We start from the raw sequence: 17,482 nt of genomic DNA, 5'->3' as shown, positions 1-17,482 counted from the left end.
TGTAAGGCCACAGAGATACTCAACATACCAAGTGATTCGGCTTGGCACCTGCTGGACCTGCTGTTGAAAATGCACATCTCTCAGGTCTACATGGGGCTTGCTCCTTTATGTTTTTCAGACCACTGTTCAAACACCATCTCTTCAGATTTCCCAGTCTCTTTTGTTCTCAATTATATCATTTTGATTTTTTTTCGCAGTACTTGATTATAATGTCTAAAAGTGTTTATGTGCTCCTGTGAACTTATTATGTGTCTTCCAACTAGTTTATAAACTCCTTGAGACTGATTGTGAACGATCACTGCTGCACCCTAGCATGTAGAAGTGTGACTGGCTGACTGGCTGGAAATGCAGCTAAGACTAACATCTGCCTCATTGGGACCAGGCGTCTTCCTGAGTCCTGAGATTTTAAAACTCTTATGGAGCAATATTTGGTTAGGATCAGTCACAGATAGTATAAAAGAATCTAAGTTCAATTTTCCAAAAAACAAAATGAAACAAAAACTGAGACAATATGTCCAAAGAAATAATGTGCCTTTAGGCAGCACTTAAATTCCACCTGAGAGGTGATTTTCAAGCTAAGCCTGGGCGCACCCAGGGAAGCTGGTACTTCGGGCTCCCAAGCACCTCTCTGTTGCCAGAGCAACTCTGCTTTAATATGCTATTTTAAAATATATATATAATTGGCTTCCACAAGAAGGGATATCTGGTAAATAGAATTCACCACTAAAAAAGAATTAAGGGACTACTTAATATGTTTCCCCTGAAATCGCTCAGTCATGTCCGTCTCTTTGTGACCCCATGGACTGTAGCCCAACAGGCTCCTCTGTCCATGGGATTCTCCAGGCAAGAATACTGGAGTGGGTTGCCATTTCCTTCTCCAGGGGATCTTCCCGACCCAGGGATCAAACCCAGGTCTCCCACACTGCAGGCAGATGCCTTAACCTCTGACCCACCAGGGAAGCCAATATATATGTTTACGTGCATTTAAAACCTCAGATCCTAAAGGAAATTAGTCCTGAATATTCACTGGAAGGACTGATGCTGAACCTGAAACTCCAATACTTTGGCTACCTGATGCAAAGAACTGACTCCTTGGAAAAGACCCTGATGCTGCGAAAGATTGAAGGCAGGGGGAGAAAGGGACGATGGAGGATGAGATGGTTGGATGGCCTCACTGACTCAATGGACATGAGTTTGAACAAGCTCCAGGAATTGGTGATGGACAGGGAAGCCTCGTGTGGTGCAGTCCATGGGGTTGCAAAGAGTTGGACACGACTGGGTGAAAACTGACTGAAAACCTCAGAAAATAGACAGGAGGCATTTTGAGTCATTCCATGCTCCTCACTGCCTTCTGGTGCCACTGTCGCAGCTCTTGCTGAGAGACTCCCCACCCCACCCCCCCCACCCCGCCCTTTTAGCTGGCCCTGACAGTATCTGGAAGTATCTTCTGTCCCATCTAGTAATCCCTTCTTTACCCTGCTCTTAAATTAACATCTCTCCTTCCAAGCCCACATCTGAGCTGCCCCTCCCCTGTGGCTCCCGGTGCTACTGAGCTCATGGTGCACTCAGCAGCCTGGCCTGTGACCACTGCCCTTACTTCATTCTTCCTTCCCTGTCTCTGCAGGCTGCACAGAATCTAGACCAGCTGTGCCGAACTCCTCACTTGACATTTTCCAACCAGACCTGAAATTCTCCCTTCTCATATATGGCTGTCCTAGGGCCATTCCTCATATTGACTTGCCGTTTCACTTGAACTTGTCAGTGGAAATACCATCTGTGCTCCCTTAGGTTTCCCATTCTGCACCCCCACCTCACCTTGCCTTCGGGGACATATATCCCTCTCCCCCTGTGCCCACAACTCTGTTTGCACAACTGCTGTGACACAAGTCATGCTGTTTTCCTCTCTGGACTAGAGACATAGCCAGCACTTGTAGAGAGAGATGAGACTTAAAGCAGAGGAGTCTGTTGCAAGTCCCACGTCAACGTATACTACTTGTGCAAGTTTGGATTTCTCTCTCAGAGCTGCAGCCTCTTTACCCACAAAAATATACGGAATAATACTGACCTGTCAAAGTTGTAAATATTGATACATATGAAAATAATTTGGAAGCTATAAATGAGATGTGTTCTTATTTGCTGCTTGGGACTATTTCCATCTATCTTTGTAGCAGAGTTCATTCATTTCAACAAAACTCTGAGAAAGGAGAAAGGATTCATTCTGATTCAATGCCTCGACTTGAACTTTCAAGTCACCCAGAAGAGTTCTTTCAGATCTGGGCAGGCTTGGGGGGGTGGGAGGGGGAATGATTGAAAGAGAAGTTATTAGGCATTTATTAACTGAAAGCAGTAAATTTGCATGACAGATTAACTGGGGGTAGGTCCAGATGACCCTGTAGGTCCTGACAGGGCTGCCGTGAAGTTAGGACCATGCTGGGTCTCTCAGATTTCTTAGAAGTCCAGCCCCCAGGAGTTTGGGTTTCTCCTAGCCCAAGAGCTCTTTAAGAGAGAACTTAAATGAGACATTTGAATTAAGACGTGTATAGGTTTGTTTGATGGCCATAGTGTACAATATGCTTCCCACCAGGCTCCTCTGTCCACGGGATTCTCCAGGCAAGAATACTGGAGTGGGTTGCCAATGCCCTCCTCTGGGGGATCTTCCCAACTCAGGGATCGAATCCACCTCTCTTATGTCTCCTGCATTGGCAGTCAGGTTCTTTACCACTAGTGCCACCTGGGAAGCCCCTCTAGGAGGGGCTTGATAGGAGAATAAGAAAATGGGCTCCCTAGAGTGATGCTCCATGGAGAAGTTTTAAAGGATGATCTGGTCTCTGAATTCAAGTACCAAGGTTTGGTTGGTGCAGGGACATTTCAAGAGAAGCTGTGCCTGATTTCCTCTGATTTAGCTTCTTTTCCATCTTGTAGTGCTGGATCACCATGTCAAACTATTCCGGTTATACATTGAACAAGGGTACACATAGGAAGATATTATTCACATACTAAATTTGTGCCTTTTTGTTGTTGTTGCAAGTTTCTGCCAAAGGAAAGTCAAGTAAGTGTCTTCACCACCACTGTTGGGGCACACACGTATTGGATCATCACTATTCCTTTATCATCTAGCCTGCACCTCCACTCACCCCCGCAACTCTTTAAAGAAAAGGACTGTGTCTTCATCATATTTAGTTTGGTCATATATATTTACAGGACCTGACATACAATATTTATTCAGTAAATCTGGTTGTTTGACTGATGCATTATGGGTTTTATAAGTTTTATTAGGAGGCGTCATATTTTCCACTTTTTCTTCATTCCTTTTATGTTTTCCTCCCAGACTTCAGGTTGTCACAGAGATAGTACTTTCAACAAACAATATAAATCCTCACCCAACACACAAGTTAGAAAATATCATGGCAGGAACCCCCATGAGGAAATCATCTTTTCAGGACCTAGTTTTCCACCCTTTCTCCATTTCCAAGTTATCAGATGCATTTTCCTACAACCTAAAATTCAGGACACTGATCGAGTCAGTTAAGACGATTTTATTCCAAGCCTGCTGAGTATAAAGGGCTGCATTTTGCTCTGGGAAGGGATTCAAAGTCTTTCCAAATAAATGGCCTGCTTGTCTTGCTGTCAGAGTGTGGACTTCTTTGGCACTCTTACCCTAGTCCTGATTCAAGTTTATGCGCCAGAAACGGAACTTCTGCCTCTTTCAAATTTTTTCAACAAGATCTTCAGACCATGGTAGTCTTGCACAATATGGACCTGGTATTAGAGCAATGGAGGGTATTTACAGTGTATTTAAATAACATAGTGCAAAGAATAGGAGGTTTGAAAGTCTGGCTGGGTTTGGAGAACTGACTTCCATAAATCTAAGACCTGAAAAATACCTTTTTTGTTCAAACGTTGGAAAGCTTTTTGTCAACTTTTTGCTTGATTAGGATTTCTTTAAGTTTTCCTGGTAACCAGAAACAAGTTTCACAATTTGTGTCACACTTGGCTCCTGCTCCAGGGAGTGAGGGAAAGCTTGCTCTTGCTTCAGTAACCCCTGCACAGTGGAGGATGAGGAGCTCAGCATGGAGGAGGCCTGCCGGCAGTTAACCCTGCCAAAGCAAACAGGAATCAGTGTGGACAATGGAAAGATTATGCGGTGGAAAATGGATAGCCTGAACGAAGGCAGGAAAGCCACGTCAATTGTATTTAGAAGCTGCGTCTTACCCCCAGGTTATAAACCCTTCCCTCCAAGCATTCAGAAGATGTTGCTGTTTCACTGAAAACTCACCCACCAAAGGTCAATGGGTGGAGCTGAAACAGAATGCTTTTCTCTCGTAACTTCCTGTGTGTCCTGGTATCTGGCCACGAACCTTTGTGCCACCACCGTGTCCTCTCACTCACTCTGATATCAGGCCTTCCAGGGCTCCCCAGAGGAGAAGGGCAGAGCTCAGCTGCCAGGGGCAGAGACAGAGGGCGCAGTGGTCCCCTCAGTAGGCCCTCTCCATGCAGCTTCCTGACAGACATCCTCAGCCAGTGGCCGGGCTCAGGCTGGTCCTCTGGTGAAAAACCTGAGCTCAGTCCAGGCTCAGCAGAACTGATGAGGGCTATGTCCTTGAGTGTAAATGATTTTTCATTCCCTGTTTCTTCCTTTTTAGGAACCAAAATCAAATGAATAATTGTTTCAAATGAACAATAAAGCCAAACTATACAGTGAATCATATGACACTCATGTATTCATCACCCAAGATTTCTATGTTACTATTATTTGAAAGAGATCTGTTTTATTCCATTTTGTTTTTTAAAAGAACCATAATTTTAAGATACAGTAAATCTCCATCTTCATCCTTTCCTACTTAGGAGGTACCACCTGAAGTTGACATGGATTGTTCCCATGTGGTTTTTAGGACTTTTATCACATATGTTTTTATTCATAAAACTTTATATAAAAATGATCTTGCATTTTTTAAACTTACATGAATAATACAGTTATCTTTTAAGATTAACTTTTGCACTGAAACTAATGTTTCTGAAGTTGATTATTCCAAGTACTGGTAAATTTAGCCTTAAGATTATTTAATATTCCTTCAAATTAAAAAAATAAATCTAGCCTTCTATTCAAGGGCATGCATTCTCCCCACTTCATCACAAAGAATACAATCAACCTGCTGTACATTGATTCTAGCATGTATATCTAGTATTTATTTAAGTAATCACTCAATAAATTAGAAGTACATTTGCTGAACCATAGTTAACTTAATCAAATGATAGCAGAATTGCTTTCCAAGAGGTTGTACTAATTTACAAGCCCTCCAAAAATGTGTAATGTATTTACCAAAACTTGATGTCAATAGATTGATTATGTTTTGCTAATCTGATAGCCTCAAATGGCAGCTCACTGTTTCATTTTTCAATTTCCTGGTAACTAGTAAACTTGTAGTGGAGAAGGCAATGGCACCCCACTCCAGTACTCTTGCCTGGAAAATCCCATGGACAGAGGAGCCTGATAGGCTACAGTCCATGGGGTCGCCAAGAGTCGGACACGACTGAGCAACTTCCCTTTCACTTTTCACTTTCATGCATTGGAGAAGGAAATGGCAACCCACTCCAGTGTTCTTGCCTGGAGAATCTCAGGGACGGTGGAGCCTGGTGGGCTGTTGCCTATGGGGTCACACAGAGTCGGACATAACTGAAGCAACTTAGCAGTAGCAGTAGCAGTAAACTTGAGCTCAACTAATGAAGTTGAGTGTATTTTCATTTTTCATATACAATTACTCATGTGTATTTCTTGCTTTTAAACTGCCTCTTCATAAGCTTTTAGCTACACTGCCTATGTGCTAAATTGCTTCAGTCACGTCCGACTCTATGTGACCCTATGGACCGTAGCCCAATAGGCTCCTCTGTCCATGGGATTCTCTAGGCAAGAATACTGGAGTGGGTTGCCATGCTCTCCTCCAGGCATCTTGCCCACCCAGGGATCCAACCCCCATTTCCTACGTCTCCTGCTTTATTAGAAGATTCTTTACCACTAGCACCACCTGGGAAGCCCCTTAGCTACATTTCTACTGTGTTATTGTAGAAGTTCTTTTTTTTTTTAATAGTTGAATGTTTAAGTTCTAATTTTGCATTAAGAAGTATTATAAGAATTTATAAGAATTATATTCCTACTAAAAAAATCTTATTTGGTCATGCCAGTTGGAATGTGACAACTTAGTTCCCTGAACAGGGATCAAACTCATCATTCCCCTGCAGTGGAAGGTGAAGTCTTAACTACTGGAAAGCCAGGGAATTCCTTATAGAGATTTTTTTATAAATTTGGGGTTTATACGTGGTTCCCATAGATTTTTCCAGTCTGTGACTTTCCTTTTCACCTTGTTTATGGTTTCTCTTAACTTTTAATGTAGTTTAAACTTGTTTTCTAAAGTAGTTAGATGTATTAATCTTTTTCTCTATAATTTACTGGTATTTTGTGATTTTATAAAAAAAGAACTCTAGGTTTATATACTGAAATTTCTTCTATGTTTTCTCTCTTTAAATTATTAACATATTTATTACACCCTCTACTCCCATGAACCTAAGTCTTTGAGTATATACATCTTCCATGTTTTTCCTAATATATTTTTTGTCTTTAAGCCACTTGGGAATATGAATTTGTATGTCATAAAAAAGTAGTTTAATGTTATTTTTTTCCATATGTAATCAATTGGCCCACATTATTTGTTGAAAATTCTACCTTTTTCCCACTGATTTACAACATTGCCTGTCATATCCCAAATTTATTCTAGGGTATGTTTTTAATGTCTTCATGCTCTCAGTGATCACTTTTTCTATCTCTAAATCAGTACTATACTTTTAAAATTACAATAGTTTTGTTAAAAGTCTTAGTATAAGTAATTTTTATCTTTATCTTACTTTTTTTCCTTCCCCTACTTTTCTTCCTTCCAGATTTTCCTGGCTTTTGTTGACCTTTTATTCTTCTATAAGCTTCAAAATCAGCTTGTCCAGTTCTTCAGAAAATCCTGGTGAGAATATGACTGCAATTATATTGAATTTATGAATTAATTTGGAGAAAACTGATGTCTTTATAATCTTTTCATACACAAAAACATGGATTTTAACAAGGTCTTCATTTATATCTTTCAATAAACTTCCACAAATGTTTTCTTTATAAATATGAACATTTTTGTTAAGATTTATTTCTAGATAGCTTATCAATTTTAATTATTTGTTGCTCACTTATAGTAAAGAAAATATTTTCATATTCTAAACAGTATCTTGATAAAATCCAAAATTCCTTATTTGTTCCAATAATTTGTATAGGTTTCAGACTATTCTGTGTGGACAATCATATCAACGCTGAAAGTTTTGTTATGCCTTTCTAATTAGTATAGCTGTGTTCCCTCCCCCACTTTCAGTTTGCGCCAACAGAAAAGAAACAATGATAGCTGGAAAACTTTCTCATTTCTTGTTTTAGAGTATGCTTTTATTTTTAATGCTGATGTAAAGAAAATAACTTGTAATGGGTTAGTAATATTTTTTCTTTTTTTGTTTTGTTTTTTCTGCAATTCCTTCTCTTCCATCAAAGTAATCATTTATTACTTTTACCTTGTATCTGTTAATGCTGTAACATGTCAATATAATTTCAAATTTTAATAATTAACCATAATATATGTAGGATTTTCATATATTACATAATACATGTTTAATTTCCTAATATTTTATTTAGAATTTTGTATCTATGGTCATGAGTAAGATCAGTCTATTGTTCTCTTTTTATAAACGATCCATGATAGTTTAGTCATGAGATTACATTGACTTCATAAAATGAGTTGTTACTTGTTCTGATTTCTGGGAGAGTTTATACAATATAAAACAGATATGATTCAATCAGTGGAAATTTGAGAGAAGATGCATATAAACTATTTTAGACTGGAGGATTTTTAAGGGAGTTAGATTTTGATCCATTGATCCATTTTCATAAGTGGCTATAGATCTGTTTAGATTTTCTATATCTCATTGCATCAGTTTTGTTAAATTGTTGTTGTTCAGTCGCCAAGTTGTGTCCAACTCTTCACAACCCCATGGACTGCAGCACACCAGGTTTCCCTGTCCCTCACCATCTCCCAGAGCTTGCCCAAGTTCATGTTCATTGCATTGGTGATGCCATCCATCCATTTCATCCTGTCACCCTCTTCTCCTTCTGCCTTCAGTCTTTCCCAGCATCAGGGTCTTTTCCAATGAGTCCACTCTTTGCATCAGGTGGCCAGAGTATTGGAGTTTCAGCTTCAGCATCAGTCCTTCCAACGAGTATTCAGGGTTGACTTCCTTTAAGATTGACTGATTTGATCTCCTTACTGTCCAAGGGACTCTCAAGAATCTTCTCCAGCACCATAGTTCAAAAGCATCAATTCTTTGGCACTCTGCCTTCTTTATGGTCCAGCTCTCACAACTGTATGTGACTACTGGAAAGACCATAGTCTTGACTTTGTTAAGTTATGGTTTTCTAATTCATCACAGACCAAAACTTTCATGAAATACAAAATTATGTGTTTGTATGTTGCAGCCATATAGAAAATACTTTCTAGGTTCTAAGCATATACTCTCAATTTCTGTGTGCTTACTTCATTGCAGGCTGGTAACAAATACCTCACTGACTGGTTAGCTGACTATATTGTGCTAGCACTGTTTTACAAAATCATCCATTTGTCAAACTTCACAAATCCATTACCATGGATCATTGTTCATGATATCTCATATTATCTTTAAACACTGCTATTGTATGTGTGGCTATATTGTGTATTCAGTCCTAGTAACAGGAAGTGTGAGATAATGGAAAGCAATTTAGTCAGAAGCAGCAGCTTAATCCACAGCCTTGGTGTTTATGAGTTGTGCAACTTTGGGCAAGTCACTTCTCAGGGATTCATATTCTTTTTTTGTAAATTAGGTCAGGGCTTTTTTTATAGATAAATTTGCTCTCTCTTCCAATAAAGCACTTTCTTCAAATGGAGTCTAACACTGAAGTGGATCAAAGTGGAATCATTCCGTTGAAGAAGAAAGGGGTAGTGCCTTGCCCCACTCTTGCCCACCCCCAGGAAGCCCCTGAAGCACTTCCACCATGCCCCCTAGGGCTAGCACAGCTTCCACTACTAGTCTACCTTGCAAGGATTTGAGGTGAGCTTTCCTTGAGCTGGCATCTAGCCGACAGCCAATACTCAGCCAAAGTGATTACATTAAGTACAATTTCCATGAGGACTAGAAGAGTCATCCAAGTTTCCTAGCAACAGAAATCAAGGTCCACTAGCTACAAGAGTAAAAAACATCCTTTCAAACATGGGAAAAGATGGTTAATTGAGTTTAATCCTTACTCTTTATTATGATGCAACAAATAGAAGTGATCTTCAGGGCAACAATAATTTTCCAGTTTCTTTACCCTCAATCTTCCACTATCTCCTGAGCTGCCATATGAGAATCATCTACTAAAAGACAAGAGTAGAATTTCCATTTTACTGAAAGGTGCTAGTGACTTTTTTTTTTCTTTTTGTGACCCATTTTATTTGAGAAAGGAAATAAATGAGAGGAGAATGATAATAATGGGAGCATTTTCTTCTTTCAATAACATAGTACATGGAGGAAATATTCAAACACAAGTTGAGGGATAGCATTGGTCTCTTTATTTTTTTTTTTTTAAATGAGCATCATGTCTCCATTTTATAAATTAGAAAAATTCACTCAGAGGTTAAGGAATTCATTTAAGTTCTCATCCCTGTTATATGGAAGATCCAGGGGGAAAATAGTTTTTTAAAAGGCTGATTTATAATTTTTATTACAGTATTAACTTCTTATAATGATTTGGTGAAGGGTTTATTTATAATTTCCTTGTTTCTCCCTAGTTTTCACTTCAGAAAAATTTAAGTCTAGAGCAAAAATAGATTATGAATAGCAAATAGACTTCACCTAGATTCACAAATTAACATTTTATCCATTTGCTTTTTTTGTATGTATGTGTATATGCATTTTTAGGCTGAACTATTTAGTTATTTGGGCTTCCCCAGTGGCTCGAGGTAAAGAATCCACCTTCCAAGCAGGAAATGAAAGTTCAATCCCTGGGTTGGGAATATCCACTGAAGAAGTAAGTAAGTTAGTAAGTTAAGTGAAGTTGCTCAGTCGTGTCCGACTCTTTGTGACCCCATGGACTGTAGCCCACCAGGCTTCTCTGTCCATGGGATTCTCCAGGCAAGAATACTGGAGTGGGTTGCCATTTCCTTCTCCAGGGGATCTTCCCAACCCAGGGATCGAACCTGGGTCTCCTGCATTGCAGGCTGGCACTTTAACATCTGATCCATTAGGGAAGCAAGGAAATGTCAACCCACTACAATATTCTTGCATGAAAAATCCCATGGACCAAGGAGCCTGGAGGGCTACAGTCCATGAGGTTGCAGAGTCAGACATGACTTTGCAACTAAACAACAATAATATTTAGTTACTTGAGAAAGAGCAACTCACAAATACTTTATATTATATATCTTATAATATATATTATTACACCCAAAATGCTATTAACTACCCATGAAAATTAAGTAAATTGACTATCATCTAATACAGCCTATATTTAAATTTCTCCAATTGTCTTAATTTTTATTCTTAATTAGAGGATAATTACTTTACAATATTATCATTGTTTCTGCCATGCATCAACATGAATCTGTCCCCTCCCTTTTGAGCCACCCTCCCCATCCCACTTTTAAGCCAATAGGTTGTCACAGAGTACCAGCTTTGGGTTTCCTGTGTCATATAGAAAATTCCCACTGGCTATTTATTTTACATAATGTAATGTATAGGATTCAATGCTATTCTCTCAAGTAATCCCACCCTCTCCTTCCCCTACTGTGTCTAAAAGTCTGTTATTTACGTCTGTGTCTCCTAAATTTCTCCAATTGTCTTAATACTCTTTCACAGATGTTTAACATATTGGATCCAATTAAGATCTGCACTATACATTTTTTTTTATCTTCCTTTTTTTTTTTGGTTTGGTCTTTTTGATCACTTTTATCTCTAGTAGTCCTCTCTCTAGTCTGTTTTTCACAATACTGACTTTTTCTACGTCCAGAATAGTATTTTCTGGAAAGTGCCACATCCTAAATTTGTATATTATTTCTTTATGAAATGATATAGGCTAAACATTTTTACCAAGAAAATTACATGTGACCTTATATATTTATTATATCACATTAAACAAAATCAGGTGAAAAATCAAGTGGTTTCCCTACTGGTAAGTCTGTTTGATCATCTAGTTAAGAGGGTGATTAAACTCTTCATTATAAAGGTACATTTTTCATTTGTGGTATTTTTAAGTAATGTTAATTGTGAAACTTTGAGATTATGTGATTTAGTTCCACATTAACTTTAAAGCTGATGATTTTTAGCATCTATTGCTGATCCTGATCTTGCCAGAATCATGTATTGACAGCTGCAAAATGGTGATTTTCTTGGTTCTATCCATTTCTTTCACATTTATTAGTTGGTATTCTGTTTAAAAGATGAGTCTCTCTCTCTCTCTCAGTGGTTTTCTGTGTCTATCTCTCTCTCATTGCTAGTTCAGCAGGCACTGTGCACTGTCTTTTTAGAATGATGTTTTTGATAAAAACTCCTCCATAAAAAGACCTGCTTATAGGAAATGTTCAGTTGGCAAGGCACAGTAATTTAAGATCATTTGTCCATGGTGTCTTCCAAAGGCTTAATGAGGAGGGTACAGCCAATTATCTTCATCTGAGCTTCCAGGAATGCAGATTTTACTTATTAATAAGGAAACTGATGAACAAGGTTATTAAGTAACTAATGAAAATAGAGAAGTGTATATAAAAGAAAAAAAAGGGTAGGGATCTTTCTTAAGAGTGTTGCTGAAATTCTCAAACTTTGCACCTGATTACCAAGCTAAAGAAAAGAGTTCAAGGTGTTTTTCTTTGGAAGCTTTTGGGCTTCTTAAAGGAAAGGGTCTAGTTCTAGTGTTATGAGTGTAATCATTGCAGGAGGAGTTCACTGAACATGCAAAATGTTTCAAGGCTGACATGCAATGTTTCCTTAATTGCTGCTTTTCAAATAGTGTGTGTGTGTGTGTTTTAGTTGTGTCCAACTCTTTGTGACTCCATGGACTGTAGCCTGTCAGGCTGTAAGGAATTTTCCAGTCAAGAATACTGGAGTAGGTTGCCATTTCCTACTCCAGGGCAACTTCCCAACCCAGGGATCAAACCCACATCTCTTGCATCTTCTGCACTGACAGGTGGATTCTTTACCACTGCGCCACCTGGGAAGCCCCTTCAAATAAATTAATGAGAGCAAAACATACACTTAATATAGGTCAGGATGTCTGAAATAAAAACAAGCACAAGAGGACCAAAGACAGGGCTGTTTCTCAAGTGAAGCTGAAAGAAAAACAACTGGATGATGTTTGTCTGAAGTTTCCATGTTTTGAAACTCCCTCCTTGCAGATATGACTGCCAGAAACTTTCTTACATCATGACAGTTTGTGAATATTTCCTTAGCTTGTTATAAGGGAAAGAAAGCTCTTGAGATCCAGATTTCTTATGATCATGAATCACTCAGGAATCATTAAGGAGGGTTACTGCTTTCTTGGCATGGATTTACAAGTCAACGACCCAAATATGAAAGAGACCCATCCCCTGACTGATGGCACCTCCAAAATCTCTATCTAGAATTTTAAGAAAGAAATTTTGGAGCTAAGAGATTTGTTATGAAGCTATATTTGCAATTCTGGTGAAGTTTTTTTTTAAACTTAGATTACATGTTTTAGGTCAATTAAAAAACTGGCCAAGTTTTTTTGAAAATGTCTTTACTCATTCTTTACATAAGACTGAAAAAACATCAGTTATGTTTATATCAAAAAAAGGAGGAGACATTACTGATGAAAAATATGAAAAAGTTGTGATTTCTTCTCTCACATTATATGATAGCAGCATTATTTCTATACCTGAGGACCTTGTTTTAACCAGGGGTGATAAATACATAAGCAAATCATTATAATATAATACAGTTTTAGTGGGTTAGATGAATGAACAAAAAGACATTTTTAAAAAATGAGCTAAAATCATTTGAGTTTGACTAGGAGCCTAAGGGCACAGTTATGAGATTTTCCTTCAGAGACATTTGTGGATAGAGCTTGATATAAAATTTGGACTTCTTCCCTTTATCCTTTTGTTTCTATCCTAAAATCAAAAGTTCCTAAGGAAATTTGACATGCATCAAACCATGTTTTTCTATGTGATAGTTCTAGGGAGGACTAAGTTCAAAGGAAGCTGTGTGAGTGGGTTATAGGTAGAAAATCTCTGGCAGTAGAAGAAAGAGCTTAGCAGGAAGAAATTGAGACTCCTCACTTCCTCACTGAAGAAGTGGGAGCAGAGATAGCTGTGCATTTCCAACTGGGCAGAACTTTAATAAAATAACTGATGTTTTCAGAAAACAAAACAACAACAACAACAACAAAAACATTAATGTCAATCCAGGGAGAAAAGATCAAGGGCTCCTTAATGGCCATGTGAGGAGTGCCCTAGAGGCTGGGTTTCAGTGATAAAAACGTCATGACTAATAGGCACATTATTGAGGAAAAGTTGTAGAATAAACAGCAGTATTCACTCATTTATTTTTCTGTCAGTAAGACATGTCACAGTTTAAATCTACCAACTAATAGCCATTAACATTAATCCAATTTCAGATTAGAGTTTGAGCTTCTTGAAGGCAAGGATCAAATCTTATTTATCTACATTTCAGCAATGCCTACTGTTCTACCCACCACATAGTGGAGTAAAGATAGTGTGACTAAATGGGAAGAGTCTCGATAATTCTCTTAATCAATATATAGAAACACAGGAGTACAGCAATGGTTAATAATGACATATATGCCATTTATATCACTGTGTGGGTTCATGACATAAACCATGATGAAGAGACCAACGGTTAGCCTTTAAAACAAGATGATTGAAACAAATATAACTTTTCAATTACTATGATAAATATATGCTGTTTCCATGTTCAGGCAACCCCTAATAATGACAGTAGCCATCAACTTAATAAATCATAGCTTAGAACACACTATCAATTCACATATGATTTGCTGATGGTCCCTGCACTTGAGTCAATTTGGTAGTACTTGGAAGAGCATCTGATTTCAAACTCAGTTTACAAATCCCAGAGAGAAATACAATCTAAAGAGCACATGAATAAAGAATTGGCTGTTCTAACACTTAAGTTTCAACATGATTTGTAGAAACCCAGTTAGAAGCTGTGTTTGTTGGTTTTAATAGACTTGTCTTGCAAAAATTTGTAAGGAGAGTATTTTAGGGTATGATTAAATCACTGGGATTTAAATCTGGACACTCCATAATTGCTAAAATCTGTGTCACGCTGACACAACAAAACTTTTCCAAATCACTGTGTTATTATTTTGCAATAAGCTTTAATTGGTATTTAGCTCCCCTGAGTGAATCTGTTCTTTAGGACACACATTAAGTCATTTGTTTAGAGTTCATCTATATATGCACATCTCATTTATGTTTATTGAAGATTTTATTATATATATATACACATATATTTATACATATATGTTAATATAAAAAGGAGATGGTGGCAAGATGTTCCTACTCAATGTCAGATTTTTAAAGTAATTCTAAAATAATATGAAGGTTCCTCAAAAAATTAAGCATAGAATCACCATACAATCTAGCAACTTCATTTCTGGGTATACACTCAAAAAAACTGAAAGCATGCACTTTGACACACATTTGTACACCCATATTCCTAGCAACATCACACACAACAGCAAAAATGTAGAAGCAACCCAATAAACAAAATATGGACTATATATACATGTAATGAAATATTGTTCATCTTTACTAAGGAAGGAAATTTAGTTACCTTTTACAACATGGATTACAGACATTATGTTAAGTGAACTAAGTCAGTCATATATAGAAAAACACTATATGATTCCACTCATATGGGACTCATAGAGCAGTCAAATTCATAGAGACTGAGAGTAGAATGGTGGTTGCCAGGGGCTGGGGGAGTTAGTGTTTAATGGGTATGGAATTTCAGTTTGGGAAGATAAGTTTTGTAGGTGGATGCTGGTGTTGGTTGCACAACAATATTAATGTATGTAGTACCACTAAACTAGACACTTAAAATGGTTAAAATATTAAATTTTATCACAATTTAAAAATTAAATAATTTAAAAATAATCCTAATATTTTAGCAAGGTCTGCTGGAAAACTGAACTTTACTGTTTAAGCAAATTATACTCCAGAGGTTATTTTACCTTTTGTGGGATCTCGTGATGTAACCAGAAATGAGATAATTATCTCATTTAATTATCTGTAGCCTGCGAGGCTCCTCCAACCATGGGCTTTTTCAGGCAAGAACCCTGGAGTGGGTTACCATTTCCTTCTCCAGGGGATCTTCCCAACCCAGGGATCGAACCCTGGGTCTGCCACATTGCCTCCCACATTGCAGACCAACTCTTCACCATGTGAGCCTCCAGGGAATCCCTGAATTTTATTTTCAGTTCAGTTCAGTCGCTCAGTCGTGTCTGACTCTTTGTGATCCCATGAACCGCAGCATGCCAGGTTTCCCTGTCCATCGCCAACTCCCGGAGTTTACTCAAACTCATGTCCATTGAGTCAGTGATGCCATCCAACCATCTCATCCTCTGTCGTCCCCTTCTTCTCCTGCCCTCAATCTTTCCCAGCATCAAGGTCTTTTCAAATGAGTCAGCTCTTTGCATCAGGTGGCCAAAGTATTGGAGTTGCAGCTTCAACATCAGACCTACCAAAGAACATCTAGGACTGATCTCCTTTAGGATGGACTGGTTGGATCTCCTTGCAGTCCAAGGGACTCTCAAGAGTCTTCTCCAACTCCACACTTCAAAAGCATCAATTCTTTGGCACTCAGCTCTCTTTATAGTCCAACTCTCACATCCATACATGACTACTGGATAAACCATAGCCTTGACTAGATGGACCTTTGTTGGCAAAGTAAAGTCTCTGCTTTTTAATATGCTGTCTAGGTTGTTCATAACTTTCCTTCCAAGTGTCTTTTAATTTCATGGCTTCAGTCACCATCTGCAGTGATTTTGGATTTTATTTATATTTTACCAAAATTTTAAAATAAATGATTTAAAAAGTAACCCTAACAATTTAGTAAGGTCTGTTGGAAAACAAACTAAATTTTACTGTTTAAGCAAATTATACCCTAGAGGTTATTTTACCTTTTTTTGGATCTCGTTATGTAACCAGAAATGAGATAATTATAGTGGAAAGAGCCTTGGCAGAATCAGTACTTCAAACAAGACCTCTCATAGAACTTGGTAGGTAGGTTTTGTTGAACCTAAAACCCATGCAAGGCTCAGAACATAGTGGGTATCTTCAAAGTTGGACAGAAAGACATCACAGAAATTAGGGAAGCAGCTGCTACCTGAAGAGCCCAGGCAATTACCACCTTCAGGGATTCTGTCAGTCCTGGATAAGGGAGAAAGGAACTGATCCCATCTCTAGAGAGATGAGACGTGCTGGGCAAGTGTATCTGACACAGGAATTCAATCCAGAGACAGACACACAGTGGGGGTTGGGAGGCAGTTTAAGAGAGGGTAGTCTTGGAATAAGAAAATTGTTATTAGTATTTGGAGCTCAAGTTCAGAGAATGTAGTAACTTATGTTGTGGCCCCTTGGAATTGAACTTGGCTTCTTAAATCCTTTCCTGACTTAAGCAAGACTGGAATGGGGCTGAATCTTCAGTTGGAAGTCATGTGGGTCTTATTATTCCAGAGGAGAGAGTTCAGAGGTTGTGGGTGCAGTGAAAGTGAAAGGGAAGTCACTCACTCAGTCATGTCTGACTCTTTGAGACCCCACAGACTGTAGCCTGCCAGGCTCCTCCATCCATGGGATTTTCCAGGCAAGACGACCAGAGTGGGTTACCATTTCCTTCTCCAGGGGATCTTCCCAACCCAGGATGGAACCAGGGTCTCCCACACTGTAGGCAGGCTCTTTACTGTCTGAGCCAACAGGTAAGCCCTGGGTGCAGAGGGAGTGGAAAAGCTGAGATTAGGTCTTGAGAGTTTAAGGAAAGTTAACATCCTCCACTCCACAATTTGGTGAACGTCCTTGTCATGGTTTACAGACACACAAGCAGATCCTCAGCCGTGGAATGTTGACCCCTTGTGCTTCCAAGCATCTCAGGAATCTTCCCATTCCTCTATCAGCTGCCTGGCACCATTCCGTAGTCCCTCTGGCGTTCCATTTTCTCCTGATAATGTTCTGAGCTCAACCATTCCCAATCTAGTTCTTCTCTTTCCAATACACTCCAGTCCATATACAGGGCAGAACTTTTTGAAAGGGTTCAGTGTTAGGGCTGTATTAGTTCCACTTTGTAGAAAGTACTCAATAAGCATCTGTTGAATTTTGTTAAAAATTTTCTCAACAAACAAAACTTTTTC

This window comes from Capra hircus, chromosome 12 (genome assembly GCF_001704415.2).
Source record: "Capra hircus breed San Clemente chromosome 12, ASM170441v1, whole genome shotgun sequence".
NCBI lineage: Eukaryota > Metazoa > Chordata > Mammalia > Artiodactyla > Bovidae > Capra > Capra hircus.
Note: the sequence above shows the minus strand (reverse complement) of the source record.